Here is a 17502-nt window from a genome sequence, read left to right as displayed (position 1 = left end):
TAGGGTCTGGGAACCACATCCCAGACATCATTCTTCATGATGGACTTGTATTCTTCATTCATAGCATCCTTCCATACTTGATGCTTTATGACTTCTTCGAACGATGTAGGCTCGTTTTGAATGATGGTGCTCATAATGGTCAAGTATCCTTGATACCTGGTCAGCTTCTTGCTTTCACGGAAAGTCCCTCTGGGTGCAATATGTCTCTCGGCATCTTCAAGAGTCCCCCTAAGCCATGAGGGCCTCTTCCTAGAAGAGGAAGGCTCTTGCGGAGGGGGATCAATAGGATCCATAGGTTCTTCAACATCGGGCATCGTTTCATCTTCCTTCTCATCCAACTTCCTGGTGTCAACTTCTTTATCTTTCCTTAGAATAGGAAGATTGTCAACCTTGCTAAGAGCCATATCTTCGTCAAAGGTGACATCATGACTTATCTTGACTTCCCTTTGACCAACCACATAGATTCTATAGCCCTTAGAATTTTCGCTACAGCCCACAAAGATTCCCTTCTTTCTAGATGCACCCAATTTGCTTCTTTTTTGTTTTGGCACATGAAAATATATGGGACTTCCAAAAATTCTAAAATGAGAGACACCAGGTTTCTTACCAGTGAACATTTCTTCGAGAGTCTTGGAATCCAATGCTTGATGAGGGCATCGGTTTTGAACATATATGGCGGTATTTGCAGCTTCGGCCCATAGAAACTTCGGAAGCCTTTGATCATGGAGCATGGCACGAACAATTTCCACAATTGTACGATTCTTCCTTTCAACCACAACATTATGCTTAGGAGTGTATGGTGTTGTGATCTCCCTCTTAATGCCAACTTCTTTGTAAAAGTCATGAAACTCATTGGATTTATACTCGGTCCCATTATCAGTCCTTAAAATGTTGATTCTCTTCTTGGTTTGATTCTCGATCAAGGCTTTGAAGTGACGGAACCAGGTGAACAATTCATCCTTCTTTTTCAAGAAGTATATCCAAGTCTTGCGAGAATAATCATCTGTAAAGGTGAGATAATATAGATATCCTCCCAAAGGTTTTACGGGCATCATACCAGATATGTCAGAGTGAACCAACTGCAAAATGTCGGAGGTCTTGCTATGGCTTGAGGGGAATGGTCCCCTTTTGAGCTTTCCTTCGGCACATCCCGGACATACACCTTCATGCTCTACTTTGAATTCGGGCATCCCTATCACCATTTGTCTCACATTGGGTAGAGCCTTATAATGAAGGTGGGCAAACCTTCGGTGCCATAGTTCAGACTGTAGAGATGTGTCGCAAGACATGACTCCCAACGGACTTCCTCCAACTTGATATAAAGAGTCAACCCGGAACCCAAGAGTGAAAGCATCTTTAAAATTCTTTTTCCAAACACGTACCTTGCCATCGATGAATGCCACCTTGTAGCCTTTGTCTTCCATTGCCGAAATGGACACCAGGTTCTTCTTGAGATCAAGTACATATAAGACTTCTTGCAAATGGATCATGTTACCCTGATTTAATTGAAGAGTAACATTCCCTACACCCTTTACGGGATAGGTGGAATTGTCTCCAAGAATAATCTCCAAGTTTGTCTCCTTCTCTATCAGATTAGAGAGAGCTTCCTTGTAACCAGTGAAGTGCCTTGAGGCACCACTATCAATAAGCCAATTGCCCAACGAGTCCGGAGGAGAGGTAGTGGAGAGGGCCGATATCAGATAATACTCATCTTGCTTATTATTAACAACATTTGATTCATACCTGGAGTTCCTTGCTTTCTTGGAGGGTTGACCACTTCCTTGATTTCTCGCATTCCTCTTTCCTTTGCCATTGAACCTGCCATTCCTTTGATTGTTGGAGTTGCCCCTGGAGTGATTGTGATCATCGTCATGTGATGTGTCCTTTCTATTTGGACACTCCCTCGCATAATGGCCAAATTTATTGCAAACGAAGCATCTTCCCTTCTTTCCACCCTTTGATCTGGGCTTTCCTTTGAAATAAGCTTTAGACCCAGAATTATTTCTCCTTTTGGCATGAGAGGAGAAAGCAGTGGGGTTGCCTTTGCTCGAAGGCATTTCTTGCTCCACCATCCTTGTCTCTTCTTCAATGCATCTTGACATTAATTCTTCAAATCCCGGAATTCGGTCATTATTGAGAAGAGTGGTTCTAAATATATACCATTCGGATGGGAGCCCTCCAAGGGTAGTGATAGTTAGTTCCCTATCAGGAATGACTTCTCCAATCGATAGAAGATCATTCTTGATCTCAGTGATCCTTAAGAAGTAGGATTGAATATCCTCGTCCTTGCCCTTCTTAATATCCTTTAGCTTATTTTTGAGGAACAAAACTTGATTTGCATCACTAACTTTAAACAGGCTTACTAGTATGTCATAGATCTCCTTGGAGGTGTTCAACTTAGAAATGTAGGCCACTAGATGCTTGTCAATTGAGTCTTGGATAATCTTCTTCGCTTTGACTTCACCCTTAGTTTTCTTGTTCTTTGTAGCAGCTGATGCATTTGATGGAGGCTCCAAGATTTTCCCCCTCACATAGTCCAACACTTCTTGCTCTTCCAATGTCAGATCAAGAGACATCTTCCATCTGTGATAGTCAGACTTCTCACAGAGCTTGTCTTCGGCCAGGAAGTGGGATGAGGAACCCATGAAGCCTTTTGACCTTTCCAACTGTCTTCGGTGATTGCTCTTTCACTCTTGCTTGGGCTTTGTCTTCACCTCAACTCTGATACCATGTTAAGTTATGGTATGTTCTATGCTTAAGAGCAATTTACTTCAAATTTTCTTATTAGCCCAATATCAATTTCCAGAATTGCAATCACATCAACATGATAGTAAAATGCAGATAGAACATAAATGTAAACGAGCTTATTAGTTTGTCGTAGATCTCATTGGAGGTGTTCAACTCGGAAATGTAGGCCACTAGACGCTTGTCAATTGAGTCTCGGATAATCTTCTTCGCTTTGACTTCACCCTTAGTGTACTTGTTCTTTGTAGTAGCCGATGCATTTGATGGGGGCTCCAAAGTTTTTCCCCTCACATAGTCCAACACTTCTTGCTCTTCCAATGTTAGATCAAGAGACATCTTCCATCCGTGATAGTCAGACTTCTCACGGAGCTTGTCTTCGGCCGGGAAGTGGGATGAGGAACCCATGAAGCCTTTTGACCTTTCCAACTGTCTTCGGTGATTGCTCTTTCACTCTTGCTTGGGCTTTGTCTTCACCTCAGCTCTGATACCATGTTAAATTATGGTATGTTCTATGCTTAAGAGCAATTTACTTCAAATTTTCTTATTAGCCCAATATCAATTTCCAGAATTGCAATCACATCAACATGATAGTAAAATGCAGATAGAACATAAATGTAAACAATAGAAGACAAGCCAAGACAAGAGACACAAGATGTGGCACCAGCTAGGGACAAACCCCAATGCGGGGAAACCCTTGATCAATTCTTCTTATATTCTTCAATAATTCAGCAGAGAGAGATAGTACAATTACACAAATCTGTGATTTTATAACAGCAACAATAAAACCCTAACCAACAAAGTCAAAGCTGGTCAAACAGGTCAGAAATGACCTCAAGTCAACCTTAGTCAACTCAGCCTCCAACAACAATGATAGGCAGCCCAAAACAGTCCAAGAATGATGGTCAAACAATAGTCAACACAGGTGCAGGTCTGCGGTCAACCCTCAACAGTCAACGCTGGTCAAATGTATGGTCAAAACAGGTCAATGCTTTGCTGCCCAGAAATGCGGCTAGCCTAGGAGAGGCTGCCCAACCCAAACCGCAGTCAAACTAACCTCTTCGCTGGTCAACGCAGTCAAAACTCAGCCCTGCTGCTCCACGGTCAACCCAAGTCAACGTTGCCCTAGATCAGACCTGCGTCCTTCCTTCTTCCCACGTGTGAGTGACCTGCTCCTCCTATGCATACCCAATCAGACTAGGAGAGAGAAGAATGAGATGATGAGATGATGGGAATAATGCCACAAGGTCTCCTCCTTTTATATGCCACGTTGAGGATAAGATGGGGGTGTAAAACACTGTTTTGCTTGCTGGCTGACCTTGACAAATTGTCAAGAAATACAAATAAATTCATATCTCCATGAATACATGTTAGAATCGGATGATCGTTAGATCAATCCTACACCTCTCGATGAGAGGAATCCAAGAAAAATATCAACTGCCATAAATAAGGTGACCCACATGGAGTTTGGCCCTAGTTGCCAATTTTAATATTGTACAATAGTTATTATTGACAATATTGACCTCTTATATATACTAGTTCACAATCCTTGCCCATGTAAGTTCACTACGAGCTCAACCTACTATCTACATTTGACCATTTAGATATCGTCCATTATGGTCATAACATAGCACCCCTTAAAGCTCCGTAGTTTAGGGTTTTGCATGGGGATGAAATCAAGTAATAAGATTTACTTAGATTTTTTATGTTTTCTCCACTGTTGATTATCTATCCATCCATAATGGATAATTTCTGGTATCAAACCTTAGGATCATCAAATAGTTTCTTTTCTTTCAATTCCATGCATCACTATAACTTTGTTAATTTGTTGTAGTTGTTGGCCTTTGAGGATATCTTGTTCAAAGGTATCCCTCAACCTTTAGTTTTATTAATATTGTTGATTTTGCCATCTTCTTCCATGGAAGTGAGAATGTGCACCTCTTTGTATGCTTGAAACCTTTCTTTAAAATGGGGATGTCGGTACGATTGAATTGTAGTAGACTTTTCTTCTTTGTCTTCTAATTTATCTTCAATTATTTCTTCTAGCTTATTATGGTGTTCTATCTGTTGTGCTTGTTCTTGTTCTTGAATATCATTAAGCACATTTTTTAGTCTTCTATTTGGGACTTTACCTCTTTGAGAAAGATGTCAACTTCCTCATTTATCTTTTGATGACCGTTTTGTGCTTTCTCTCCCCCTTTCTATTTAGGCTAAAGGGTGATGGTATCCAACTATTTGTTTCACCCTTCTTCAATCCTTGGTTGCATTTTTGACTTGGCCTCATCAATATTTAGGGTCCTTATTTCGCTTTCGACGACGTTCTTATGTTTTCTCCTCTTTTCTTTTGAAGCTAAAGGATGATGATATCCAACTATTTATTTCAACCTTTTCAATCCTTGCTTGCCTTTTTTGGCTTGACCTCATCAATATTTAGGGCTTCTTCAACCATCTTACATATTTCCTTTTCAGATCTCTTATTGATCTCCTCATATATAGTCTTTACTTCTTCCTGATGTAGATGTTTTTTTTCTTATTATTATTATCATTAAGAGGATCTTGATTAAGCTCACATGTCCATTTTTATTTCTTTGTTTTTCTTAGCCAATTCTTCCTTTCAGTCATCATTTTCCTTCTTTCATTGTATTACCTTTCCCACTTTTAAGTTCTTAATCTCTTTAAGAAGCATTTGACCAAGGTATTGTAGCTTAGACTATTGCTCATTTTTCTCTTCTTTGTCTATCTATGATTTGAATATTTCAACATCTTTCTTCTGAAGTGCTTTTGCTTCATTTATTTCATCTTTTGTTTCTGCATGTTACCCTCATGTTCAACACAAAGGGTATTTATTCCTTTGATCTTGTTTTCTTTATCAATCCATTTGAGATGATTTGTTCAAAGTCTTCCCATGTTTAGGCTAACCTTGTGTCTCTATGGATACTACTTCACAAGTTAAGAGCTTCACCATAAAAATAGATTGGTTAAATCCATATTTATCCATTTCCAAACAACTTTGACTATTTGTTAGGATCTACGTCATCTTTATCTCTGTTGGACACCTAATCCTAAATGGGTTAGTGTGGAAGCCGAATAGACCAAAGCAGTCCAAGAGACCTTGGGATCTGAAACCCAAGAGTCACGTATTGTACTATAAATGTATATCTCATGTTAATAAAAAATGTATTGCTTGTTTTATCTTTCATATCTCTCTTGCTGTCCATGTGTGTTTAACATGGTATCAGAGCCATGATGTGTGGCCTGTGTAGTTTTCTTCCTCAGGGTTTATCCTTTAGTTAAAAAAATGAGATGTTGTTATTCCCTGAGCAACCGGTCTGAGCTGCCTTGAATAGTGCTGGCCTTGTCTTCATTACCTGTAACGCTCCATTAATTCTGCCTACCAGTTCTTCTGAATACAATAATCGCTCTCTGACTATCATAAACGTTTAAAAAAAGAACGTCATTACACCTGCGCCTCTACTGCCTGACAATTCACATGATTATTCTCACCTGCGTTACTGAATGTGATTGAATAGCCATTAAACTTGAACGCTGTGGCACGCTGTATCGGAGCACAGGTCCCAGGCTCCTTTTTTGGCGTGACTTGTAACTCCTCTGTCCCATACTCTGCCATAACGCATCTGTCTGCTATTGTGCATCTGTTGGTTAACGCCTGACATGGTGAAAGTTTGAGATTCTTCAAACTGAGGCTGCGTGAATGGTGGAAGGAGCCATTTCATTTTTCTGAAAAAAAAAAAAGACAGTAAAACTTTCAGGCGTTGATGGTATGGAGTCGTTATGGTCTGCGGATGCTGAATGAGCAACTACAGTTGTGGTTATTGCTCGAGAAACAAGACTGTGGTTTTTCGGCGGTTAAATCGGCCTCGAGATGCATTACGCTGGTGTAAACCGCCTAAAAACCTCAAGAATTCCAGAAGGAATAAGCCATCCCGAGCCATCATCCGAGCTAGGTCATCGTCACTGTAAAGATCCATCTTCCGACGCCGGCCTTCTTCGTTAATCAAAGGACATTGCAACCGAATATACCAAGCTCGAAGCTCACTCGAAGCTCACTCGTAAACACATCAACTCTCATGTTGTTCACCAACTCCTTGAAATAACAGTCTTCATAGCGTTCATAGATGAGACTGCCTTTAATTATTTCTGACTCATCTAAGTCAGGTCTGTGATAAAAAGGGCCAAGAGGAAACTTCTGAGGCGCATACAGTTTCTCCTGCTTACTTTGGGAGATAGCAGGCGAGTCATTGGAAATGTGGGAGATGTTTTGGGGGTGTGTGCCAGCCTGATCGATTACTATTTCAGTTGGCTGTGCCGAGTAAACACGATCGGCGGGCCTATTCCATACCCAAAACCTTTTAAAAAGGTCAACTAGTCCGTGGATACTGGAGATGGTTCGGATGCCTCTTCCAGCCTTCTCTTCTCGCTTTGGTGAGTAAGTGGGCATATCTATAAGCGAACTAATCCTCCTTGGCACCGGCGAATTCCAAAACCGATATGATTCAAGGGTTCTCTAAGAGGAGCTCCAAGGAAATTGTATATTGGGTGGCATATAATTCCAGCCCACATAAGTAGTTGGTCCTCCATATTCTGGTATAGCCTAAGAAATTTTTTACCTTGGAAATGGGCACGCTAAACCAGAGTAGGTAGTCTTTGTAACTTATTACAGTTTAAATTATGAATGGCGCTGTTGATTGAATAATATAACACATTGAATGCAGTTGAATGCGTGATAAATTGGTACTGTGGGAAAATCGATGTATATCAAGATCGATTAAAGCATTTTCTGCAGTGGTGTTGAATTTGTAATGATGCCTTCGATAAGCCATTGCCATTAATAATGATTGTGTTCAATGCGTTCACCCGTTGTTTGATTGCCTGATGAGAATTGAATCACAGGTCAAAAGCGCAGTGGAGAAGCAATGTAACGGTTTTTCTGGATGTTGAAGAATGTATCGGTTCATTTGCAATCGATCATCAGAGTTCTGCTGGAGAGCAAACAGCGTTTTGATAATCCAGAAATGACATGCCAGAAGGTGCGATCCAGAGTTGATAAAAGTTTGATGAATTAAATCTGAATTGACAGCGTGGACAGAAATGCTGAAGACGCAGTTTGCCAGAGTATTTGTAAGGTTAAGCATGTTAATGCAATTCCTGTGGACGATGATTTGCTGAAGAAAACGTTAAATACGATGTAGGAGTTGCAAACAAGAATGAAGTTGCAAGTGGAAACCGGACGCAGGTTTGAAAAGTCTTGCTAGTTGCTCTATTCCTGGACACTATTGAAATGAAATCGAATTGTTGGATTGAACTGTAAGAGCGCAGGGTGAAAGTTTGTAAAAAAAAAAATAAAAATGGAAGTTATGATGAAAACTTGGGATAATTTGTACTAATCATGGTTTTATAACCATTATTGTTTTGTACAAAGAAGTTTCCAAAAGTAGTTGAATTTGCCAGAAGTGGATTTTCTTAACAAGTGATTGAATGGTATTTTGATATGATCAAGCAATGTGATTCCGGGAAATACAGGTTGCTGCATCAACGTATGAAAGTTCTTGAGAAGTAATTCTCGGTTATGCATTCGAACAGTGTGAGTAGTTTGAATAATTTGAGAAGTACATTAAAGCAGCGAGTCATTTGCTACATTGAAATTGGTATTGTGCTGTCTGCTACAGTGACTTGGTGATATTGGCATCCTGCTACTCATCTAATAGTTGCAATTATTTACTATTTTATAGACCAATTTGTAGCTGAAGATAACATCACTTCTCTGATTATATTGGTTTGAAATGGATAGAATAGATGATGTATTGAAACTACTGAATAATTTAATACTTTTCACTGTTGATGAGATGGTTAAGATCAACAAAACCTCTCTTTCCAATATCAAAATTTGTCTCCAAAATGCACATGAAAATATTGAGTTTTTGCAGCTTGAGACAAAGCTGCAGCAAGAAGAACTACAACAATGGAGTCATCATTCTGAACCTGTTTCTGTTCAGAAGATTGAAACAGACTCCCATAAACAACAAGTCAATAATGTTACAGTTCATTCAGATAAAGCAACAGTTGTACATGCAGATGCAGAAACTCAGTGTGCACTTCCCAAGCCCATCATCAGACCTTGGGAACAGCTTGTCCACAATAAGCACAGAACTGGTCTTGGATATGACAAAGACTTGTCCTTTCATATTCCAGACTACTCAAAGCCCATTCAATTTCAGAGTGCCGGATTCATTCATGACAGTTCACCTGCTCCTCATGACAGTTCAACTTCAGCTGTTCCAGATTTTGCCCCTCTTCCACAGCAACAACAACAACAACAACAAAAACAACAGATCGTGAAATGCCAACACTGTGACCGAGTTGGCCATTTGAAAGATCACTGTTTTGATCTTCATCCATGTAAGCACTGTCATAAAACTAGCCATTCTTCACACAGATGCTTCAAAAACAAACGTCTTGCAAGAACAAAGATTCATCTTGGATGGATCGCTTCTTGGCAATGGGCATCAACAGCCAAGAAGATATTCCAAACACATGTCAGAACTTGTTCCAGAATATTGAACAGTCTTGCAGTTGAGTTTTCTCCATCATCTCACCTTGTATTTGACAGGGGGGGAAATGATGGTCATCTACAAGCTTCAAAGCCACATCAAGCGAGCCTGAGCCACAACCTGCCACACCAGTTTCAGAGTGGTAGCCAGAGACAAAGATGCCTGAACATGCCTTCAGTTGGCAATCTGGGACACTTCCTCTAGCAGAAGACTTCAGCTTCTTGCCAGTTTTGGAAGAGTTCCGGGAACAAAATTGAGAACACTTCCTCTAGCAGAAGACACCAGCTTCTAGCCAGCTTTGGAAGAGTTCCAGGAATTGCATTAAGCATTCCAGAGTTGTTGGTCATCCTTAAACCATCACAGGTTGAGACTTCCCTTTTCAGGTTGAAGTTTTACCTTTTATGCGGGGTGAGACCTCCCTTTTATGGTTGAAGGTTTCCCTCTTTAAAACAATAGGATCACTTCCTCTAGCAGAAAACTTCAGTTTCTTGCCAGTTTTGGAAGAGTTCCGGGAACTGCACTAAGCGTTCCAGTGTTGGTGGTCATCCTTAAACCACCGCCCTTTATACCAACATTTCATAGAGCACATTCAGCTTAGTGCTGCCATGCATTTTTTGCACATTTTGTATTACAGCTCTCTTCTTGGACTCATACATAACCCTTCGGATTAAGGGGGGGAATGTTGGACACCTAATCCTAAATGGGTTAGTGTGGAAGCCGAACAGACCAAAGCAGTCCAAGAGACCTTGGGATCTGAAACCCAAGAGTCACGTATTGTACTATAAATGTATATCTCATGTTAATAAAAAATGTATTGCATGTTTTATCTTTCATATCTCTCTTGCTGTCCATGTGTGTTTAACAATCTCCACTAATACATGGTGTCAATGTCATTAGTTCTTGCCTCAAACATGTAGAGTCTAGTCAAAATCCATAAATTCAAATGAATCTCTTTAATTTGACATTCCAATGAAAATTATTACCATTTTAAGTTGGCTTCCGATTTTAGACTCTTCTATGGGCATTGTTCAACACCTGTTATATATCTGAGAATTTTTTTTAACATTGTTGAAATTGAATTTTAACAATCTAAAATGTTTACTCCTAAATTCCATTGGTCTCACTCAATTTGGATGTTCCAAGAGGAAGTCATGGTTGATTTCCCAGACTTGTTGTGAGAGCAAGGTTGTACAAAAAAGTTGGACCACTAACACCCTTTTATGTTTACTTTCAAATTTGTTGGTCTTACCACAATTGGATGTTGGAACCTTCAAATATGTGTATATCGGTGAACCTTACTAGTTTTAACAAGATTCAAGATTGGTGGAAAACCTTGTGTTGCATGCCTCATATCTGATGGAATTTTGAAGTTTGAACAACAAAAATTTGGATTTGTAATATTTTTATGTGTTTCATCACCATGTGCCATTGATCTTTACTGTAATTGGACTTCAAAATATTCACATGTGTGTGATCTAGTGAAACTTACTAGTTTTATCAAGGTTTCCAAACTAGGTCAAAACCCTAATTTGTATCGACTATACCACCTAGATTCCCACACAACTGAAATTTTGACCTGAGATAGTAACAAATGTCTTATTTCCAAAATTTTAGGTCTCACTCAATTTGGAGGTTCATAGAAAAAGTTATGACTTTGATGGTGAAATGTGCTCCTGTAATAGGGTAGGAGAATTTTATGGCTTTGGATTTCTGAAAATATTAGGGTTTGCAAAGATTTCTAGTAATTGATGCAATTTATTGAACTCCTTCAGTAATAATGCCAACTATTTAAAAGAATAATAGTTTATTCAATATCATCAACCCATCCACAGTAATGCAAAGAAGCTTTAATCGTTATTAACGAAATTAACAATGTTGCGAAAATCGCAATCGCGATAAAATCGACAAGAGTCCGAAAAAGCAAAAAATTGTAAAAATTGGTAAAAATCGGCAAAACATTGGTAACATTAAAAAAAATACAATTTTTATTTATTTATTTATTTATTTTTTTTAATTTTTAATTTATTTATTTTTTTCCAATTTTTTAGTATCAAAAGCATCCATGATTTTTTTGACTATTTTTACGATTCTTTGGCAATTTTTACGATTTTATTGTGATTTTTTCATTTTGGAAAAAATCTTGGTGATTTTTTTCATGTTTTTTTACGATTTTCATTTTTCTTTTATTTTGGAAGAATTCGCCGATTAAATGGCCATGCGGAAAAAATCCCGATTTTTGCAAAACTGAGAATTAATTTATAGTTCCACAAATTAATATCCATGTTCAACTTAGATTAACCATGCACGGAATACACTAACTCAAAACTCATACAATCCATAATTGAAGAGAAATCTTTTGTAAGTTCCATCTGCAATTGACTCAACTCTGCACATAATTCGAAACTATAATTTACGAGCTTTACTACAGTATCCGAAATTTGGGCTATGAAATTTAAGAATGACACAGTGATACTATTAGAGCTTTTAATCGTGGAAACCCTATTCAGACGTCCACAAATCAACTTCCGGTGTTCTCTTCTTGCCCAGGGTTACAAACTACTTGCCCAAACCCTAAACAGTGACTCGAGTTTGTTAACGCTTTAGAGACCCCGATCTTCTGATTGCGTATTCAACCCAAGAGACTCTTTGTTGATTATTAACTCAATAACCATAGTTGTTCAACTTGCATTCAATGTCAGTGGATATAATCTACAGTCTTTCTTCAAGAGAAAATCCTTGCGTATTTGTTCAAGATGTGGCAACATTGCTTTTCCACGTCTGATTTGTTCAAAGAAACACTCGACGATTTTTCAGAGTGAACTTTGACTGCAGACCGTAAGCAAGGACGTCACAGATAATCTTCGCTGCCCCTGTTGTTTTCCGTGCTTAGGCTTACGAGCTACCTTAAATGCAAAGAATTTGCTGCTGTGGATACTTTGTGCCCAGACCTACAAGCCAATCTTAAACCAAACACTCGTTGCTTTAGAAAATGATCTTGTGCCCAAATAAACCACAAATAATTCGCTGTATCCAGAATGCTTTCCGGTACCGAGAATAGATAAGAGAAATGCAAACACTGTCAACTAGGGTGGAATCTTTAACCACTGAAATTGATAAGAAGAAAGGGGTCTTAAAATCCTCAGAGCTAATGCTCAAAATTGGATGAAATGATCCTCACTTGATGATCCAAATGAATTCAATCCTCCTTTATTTATAGACTTCCTTGAGGGGTTTCATCTTCTTAATTGGTTGAGTGTATCTTACTCAAAACCCCAACTGACCCAAAACTTGCCCAACAATGGGTATTTTGGGTTCTTATCCCCTTTATAAAGGACTATAGCTTATAGGGACGGATAAGCTACTAAGTCCATTTGTTCCCTAGTCGTAGGGACATTACAGTCCCCCTTGCCCGAAATTGCTTGCCCTCAAGCAATTGCATATTCGGGTGCTATAAAATTCGTTCTCCTTCACACGTTCCATCCTCCTCCGGTAAATTATTCCATTTGATGAGGTATTTCAGAATTACTCTTTCCCTTAACTTCTTTCCTGCACTACCATGATCGTCTCCAGAATCAATTCCAACTACCCCCTCTTCATCTAATGGTGGCAACTCGATAGAGGTGGTGTTCTGCTGACCCACAACCTTCTTGAGGCATGATACATGGAATACATTGTGGATTCTGTTGTCACTAGGTAGCTCCAACTCATATGCCACTTCGCCAACCCTTCGGAGAACTTTGTAGGGCCCATAAAACCTCAGCTTCAGTTTTTCTACGCTGCTCTTCTTGAGTGCAGATTGTCTATAGGTTGCAATCGCAAGAAAATGAGATCTCGTACCGCAAAGCTGCGTTCCGTCCGATGTTGGTTTGCGTACAACTTCTGTCGATTTTGAGCAACCTGTATATTTTCCTTGAGTACCCTGAGAATCTCTTGACTCGCCTTTATCTAGTCTTTGGCAAGGGGTGCCTTGCTGTCACCAAAAACCTTGTCTATGAAAGATGGTGCATCATATCCATACAGACCTTTTGAAATTTGTCATCCCGATGGATAAATGGTAGGTGGAGTTGTAACAATGTTCCCCAAGGTACAACCACTTAATCCATGCCTTCTGCTGACCTGTCACATAGTTGCGCAGATACCCTTCAATCCACTTATTCACAATTTTTGTCTGATCGTTGGTTTGCGTGTGATAGCTAGTGCTAGGGGTCAATTCGGTTCCCACTAACCTGAAAAGCTCTTGCCAAAATGCGCCCATAAATCTACTATCGCGATCGCTAACTATGTTCTTTGGTAGCCCATGTAGCCTAAAGATCTCTTTGAAGAACAATTTTGCCACTTGTTTGGCTGAGTAATCAACTGAGATGGAAAAAAAGTGTGCAAATTTAGTCAACCTATCTACCACTGTGTATATGCAGTCCTTTCCTTGGGCTTTGGGTAACCCTGTGATGAAGTCCATCAAGATGCTTTCCCATTTTTGTTTTGGAATTGGTAACGGTTGGAGGAGACCTGCAGGATGTGTATGCTCAACCTTATTTTGTTGACATGTCATGCATTCCTTGATGTATTTCATCACATCTTCCTTGAGCCCTTTCCACGAGAATCGTTCCCGAATCTGGCGATATGTCTTGAAGAATCCTTGATGCCCAGCTGAAGGAATATCATAAGATTTTTTCCTTAAGTGTAGATTTAGGAACCAAATATATCCTGTCTTTATAATAAATGACTTCATCAATTATTTTGTACTTGTCATCTTAGATGATCTTGTCGATTAGGGTGGCAAGCAAACTGGTTGGCATATTCTGCTGAGATGTTTGCCTTCCAGTCTTCTATAATTTATATGAGAGCACATGCAATTGGTTTCCTGGAGAGTGCATCGGCCACAACATTCTTCTTCCCTTTCACGCACTTAATTTCAAAGTCGTAAGCTTGGATTTTGCTTACCCATTTCTGTTGTCGTTCATTCAGGTCCTTTTGACTCAAGAAATGGCGTAGATTGTTGTGGTCTGTCCTGATTACGAATCTGTTGCCAACCAAATATTGCCTGAACTTCGCTAATGCGTGCATGATAGCTAGCATCTCCTTGTCATATATGGAGTAGAGTCTTTCAGAATCTTCCAGTTTTCGGCTTTTGAATGCGATGGGATGACCCTTTTGCATAAGGACAACCCCTATTCCTTTTGACACATCACACTCCAATATGAATGGTTGACCAAAGTTAGGAAGAGCCCGTACTGGACCCCATTATTTCTTTGGGCTTGTTGAACACCCTGTCAGATTCCTCTGTCCACCTAAATGCTCCCTTCCTGGTTAAGTTCGTTAGAGGTGCACTTAATTGGGAGAACCCTTTAACGAATCGTCGGTAGTAGCTGCAGATCCCAAGGAACCCTCGTAATTCTGTTAGGGTTTTAGGTGTAGGCTAATCTACTATTGCATGGATCTTTTCTTGATGAACTTGTACCCCCCTTTGCGCTAATCACATATCCCAAATAAAGGATTTCTGTCAATTCGAACTCGCACTTTGATGCCTTGGCATAAAGGGATTGTTCTTGCATGATGCTCAAGATTTGATTCAAATGCTCCTAGTGATCATACAATGTCTTGTTGTAGATGAGAAGATTGTCAAAGAACACTAATAAAAACTTCCCTTAGTTGCTTGTTGAAGATACTGTTCGTGCATGATTGGAAAGTGGTAGGGGCATTGGTTAGACCAAACGGAATGACCAAAAATTCAAAGTGTCCGTAGTGATATGATTTATGATATCTGAATCATAAATCGATCTTCGAAAATTGCGTTGCCTCATGTTCATCGAACAATTCGTCGATCCTGGGAATGGGGTACTTGTTTTTGATGGTTTTCTTGTTGGGAGCTCGGTAATCCACATTCTCCACGTGCCATCTTTATTTTTCACTAAGACTCTAGATGATGCAAACAGGCTTGAGTTGGGTTTGATATGGCCCATGGCTAAGAATTATTATATTGTTTTTTCTATCTCGTCCTTGAACTTCTTCGGATCTGTATGGTGTGGTGATCACAAGCTTAGCTCCTTCTTCCAATTTTATAATATGCTCAAATCCTCTTTTAGGAGGCAATCCTAGAGGAATGTCGTCAAACACTGAAGCATGCTTGTGCAATACTTGTTGAATATCTAGCCTGTATTGTGGTTTGTCATTGTTGGTAGTTTTTTGGGTCATGACCTTACATTCTGCTGCATATGCTATATCCCCATGCTTGAATAGGGCTTCCATCCTCCTAGCTGACATGACCTATGGGCTGCCATTTGACATGCCTCTTAATACAACCTTACTACCATTTGGTGCTCTGAATTCCATTTCCAATGCTTGGTAGTCCATCGTGTGCTTGCCCAACGAATACAACCATTGAACCCCCAATACCATGTTGAGGTCTGCAAGATCTATTACATAAAATTCACTAGTAAAAGTATAGTTACCAAGAGTTAGACTCAAACTTGGAATTATTTGTATGCAATCCAAGTTGTACTCATCCACAACTATCACATCCAATCCCTCGAATTCTTCGGTGGGAAGCCCCCTTTTAGCGACTAGTGTTGCATTGATGAAGTTGTGCGTGGCTCCACCATTAATTAGGGCTATGATGCGTTGTCCCTTGTCGACTCCCCTGACCTTGAAGGTGTAATACTTGGGCCTGACCCGAAAGGTGTACTTGCAGTCGTGTTTTCTTTTCTTCACTGGTTCTTTCTTCATGTGGCAGTTCTTCCTTGGGGCCGTTAGCCTTTTCTTCTTCCTTTGCTTCCTTTTGTGGTAGCGCTTCATTGGTTCTTGGAGTGGCCTCTGCTTCTTCTTCATCGTTAGAGAGCACTTCGATGTAATGAATCTTCCCCTTTCCTAAACAACGATGTCCAGGTTCCCATGGTTCCCTGCAAGTAAAACATAGTTTTTTTTCTCCTTAGTTCACTTCGAGTTTCCTCATCTAGTCTGTCCTTCTTGGGCCCATCACATTGGAAAGACTTCTTCTCCTTATCTTTTGGAGGAATGAAAGGCTTGGATGGAGCCTTAGCTTTAGCGGTTGCATTTCCCATGTCTCGAGTCTTCTTGATGGCTTCTTGAAGAGTGGTGGGATTGAATGCCTTGACCCATCCTTGTAGGGGTTCAACTAATGCTTCAGTGAAAAGCATAACTAATTTCTCTTCATATATATTTGTTACCATAACTGTGGTACGTTCAAATTTTGCAATAAACTCTCTATGTGACATTGTTTGTTTAAGTAGTGCTAGTTATTTGAAGTGGATTTCTAGGTTCTTTCGATCGAATCTTTCTATCATCCTTGTGTAAATTCTTCATAAGAAGTGATGTTGGCATGTTCTAGAGTCACTAGACCATGATACCACCACTCATGTGCTTCCCCTTCTAAATGTAATGTGGCAAATTGGATTGCATCTGCTTCGGCCATAGGATTGAGCTTGAAGTAGGTGTCCAATTTTTGCACCCAAGCCCTTGCTGTACATTTAGATGATCCATCAAATGAGGGTAAAGGAAGTTTACTCACCTTGCGAGCTAATTCTCCATTACGCTGTCCTCGGGGTCTATTCCTGTATCGAAAGTTGTTATACTAGTTGAAGGTCATCACTGCTTGAGTAGTTTCTTCCAATCTTGCATAATCCTAAACATAATTGTTAAGGAGTTGATTTGGTTCAACTGCTTCTTGGGTTGTTGGCACATGGTTATCTGTGAATTGTGGTAGAAGTGGCTGACTGCTCTTTCTGCTGTTTGCTTGGTTGTTTGGCAAACTAGGATTATGGTTTCCACTTCCATCCGTGATAGTTCTATTGGTGGTAGTGACATTTGGCTGTCCTATGAAGTGAGTGATCAACATTGCGATTTGTTGTTGCCCTTGGGTCGATACTTGTGCTATCTTTTGCTGCTCTTAAATCATTTGTTTCCCTTAGTGATGCAACTGTTGATGCATCTGTTGCTGTCCTTGTATCAATTCCTGAAGTAGAATACCAGGGTCATGTTCACCTTGCCTTGTTCTCTCTCCCATGGCGGAATGATGGTTATTCCTCTTTTTCCTTACAGTGACGTTGCTTGTATATGCAGGAAGCATACAAAGCTCATGTACTCACAGCTCGCAGGATGCTTTGCACTTTGATACCATTTTAATAGGGTAAGAAAATTTTATGGCTTTGGATTTATGAAAATACTAGGGTTTGCA

The 17502-nt window shown here is 39.8% G+C and overlaps 1 protein-coding gene across 2 annotated transcripts in view; it reads left to right on the top strand.

The window, feature by feature from the left end:
* The window catches only part of LOC149225600 (mitochondrial import inner membrane translocase subunit TIM14-2-like), a 45296-nt gene that overhangs the window by 24296 nt on the left and 3498 nt on the right, over positions 1-17502 (top strand). The window contains exon 2 of one of the 2 annotated variants that reach the window (XM_089377188.1): positions 17388-17454. The exons of the other annotated variant lie outside the window; for it this stretch is intronic. The gene's annotated coding sequence lies outside the window, so the exon portion shown is untranslated. The remainder of the gene's footprint in view (positions 1-17387; positions 17455-17502) is intronic. 2 annotated transcript variants of the gene reach the window in all.

This window comes from Pinus tabuliformis, chromosome J (assembly GCF_031772625.1).
Source record: "Pinus tabuliformis cultivar Carrire ecotype Pingquan chromosome J, CPIR1, whole genome shotgun sequence".
NCBI classification, from domain to species: Eukaryota; Viridiplantae; Streptophyta; class Pinopsida; order Pinales; family Pinaceae; genus Pinus; species Pinus tabuliformis.
Note: the sequence above shows the minus strand (reverse complement) of the source record. Positions and strands in the feature narration are given on the sequence as shown.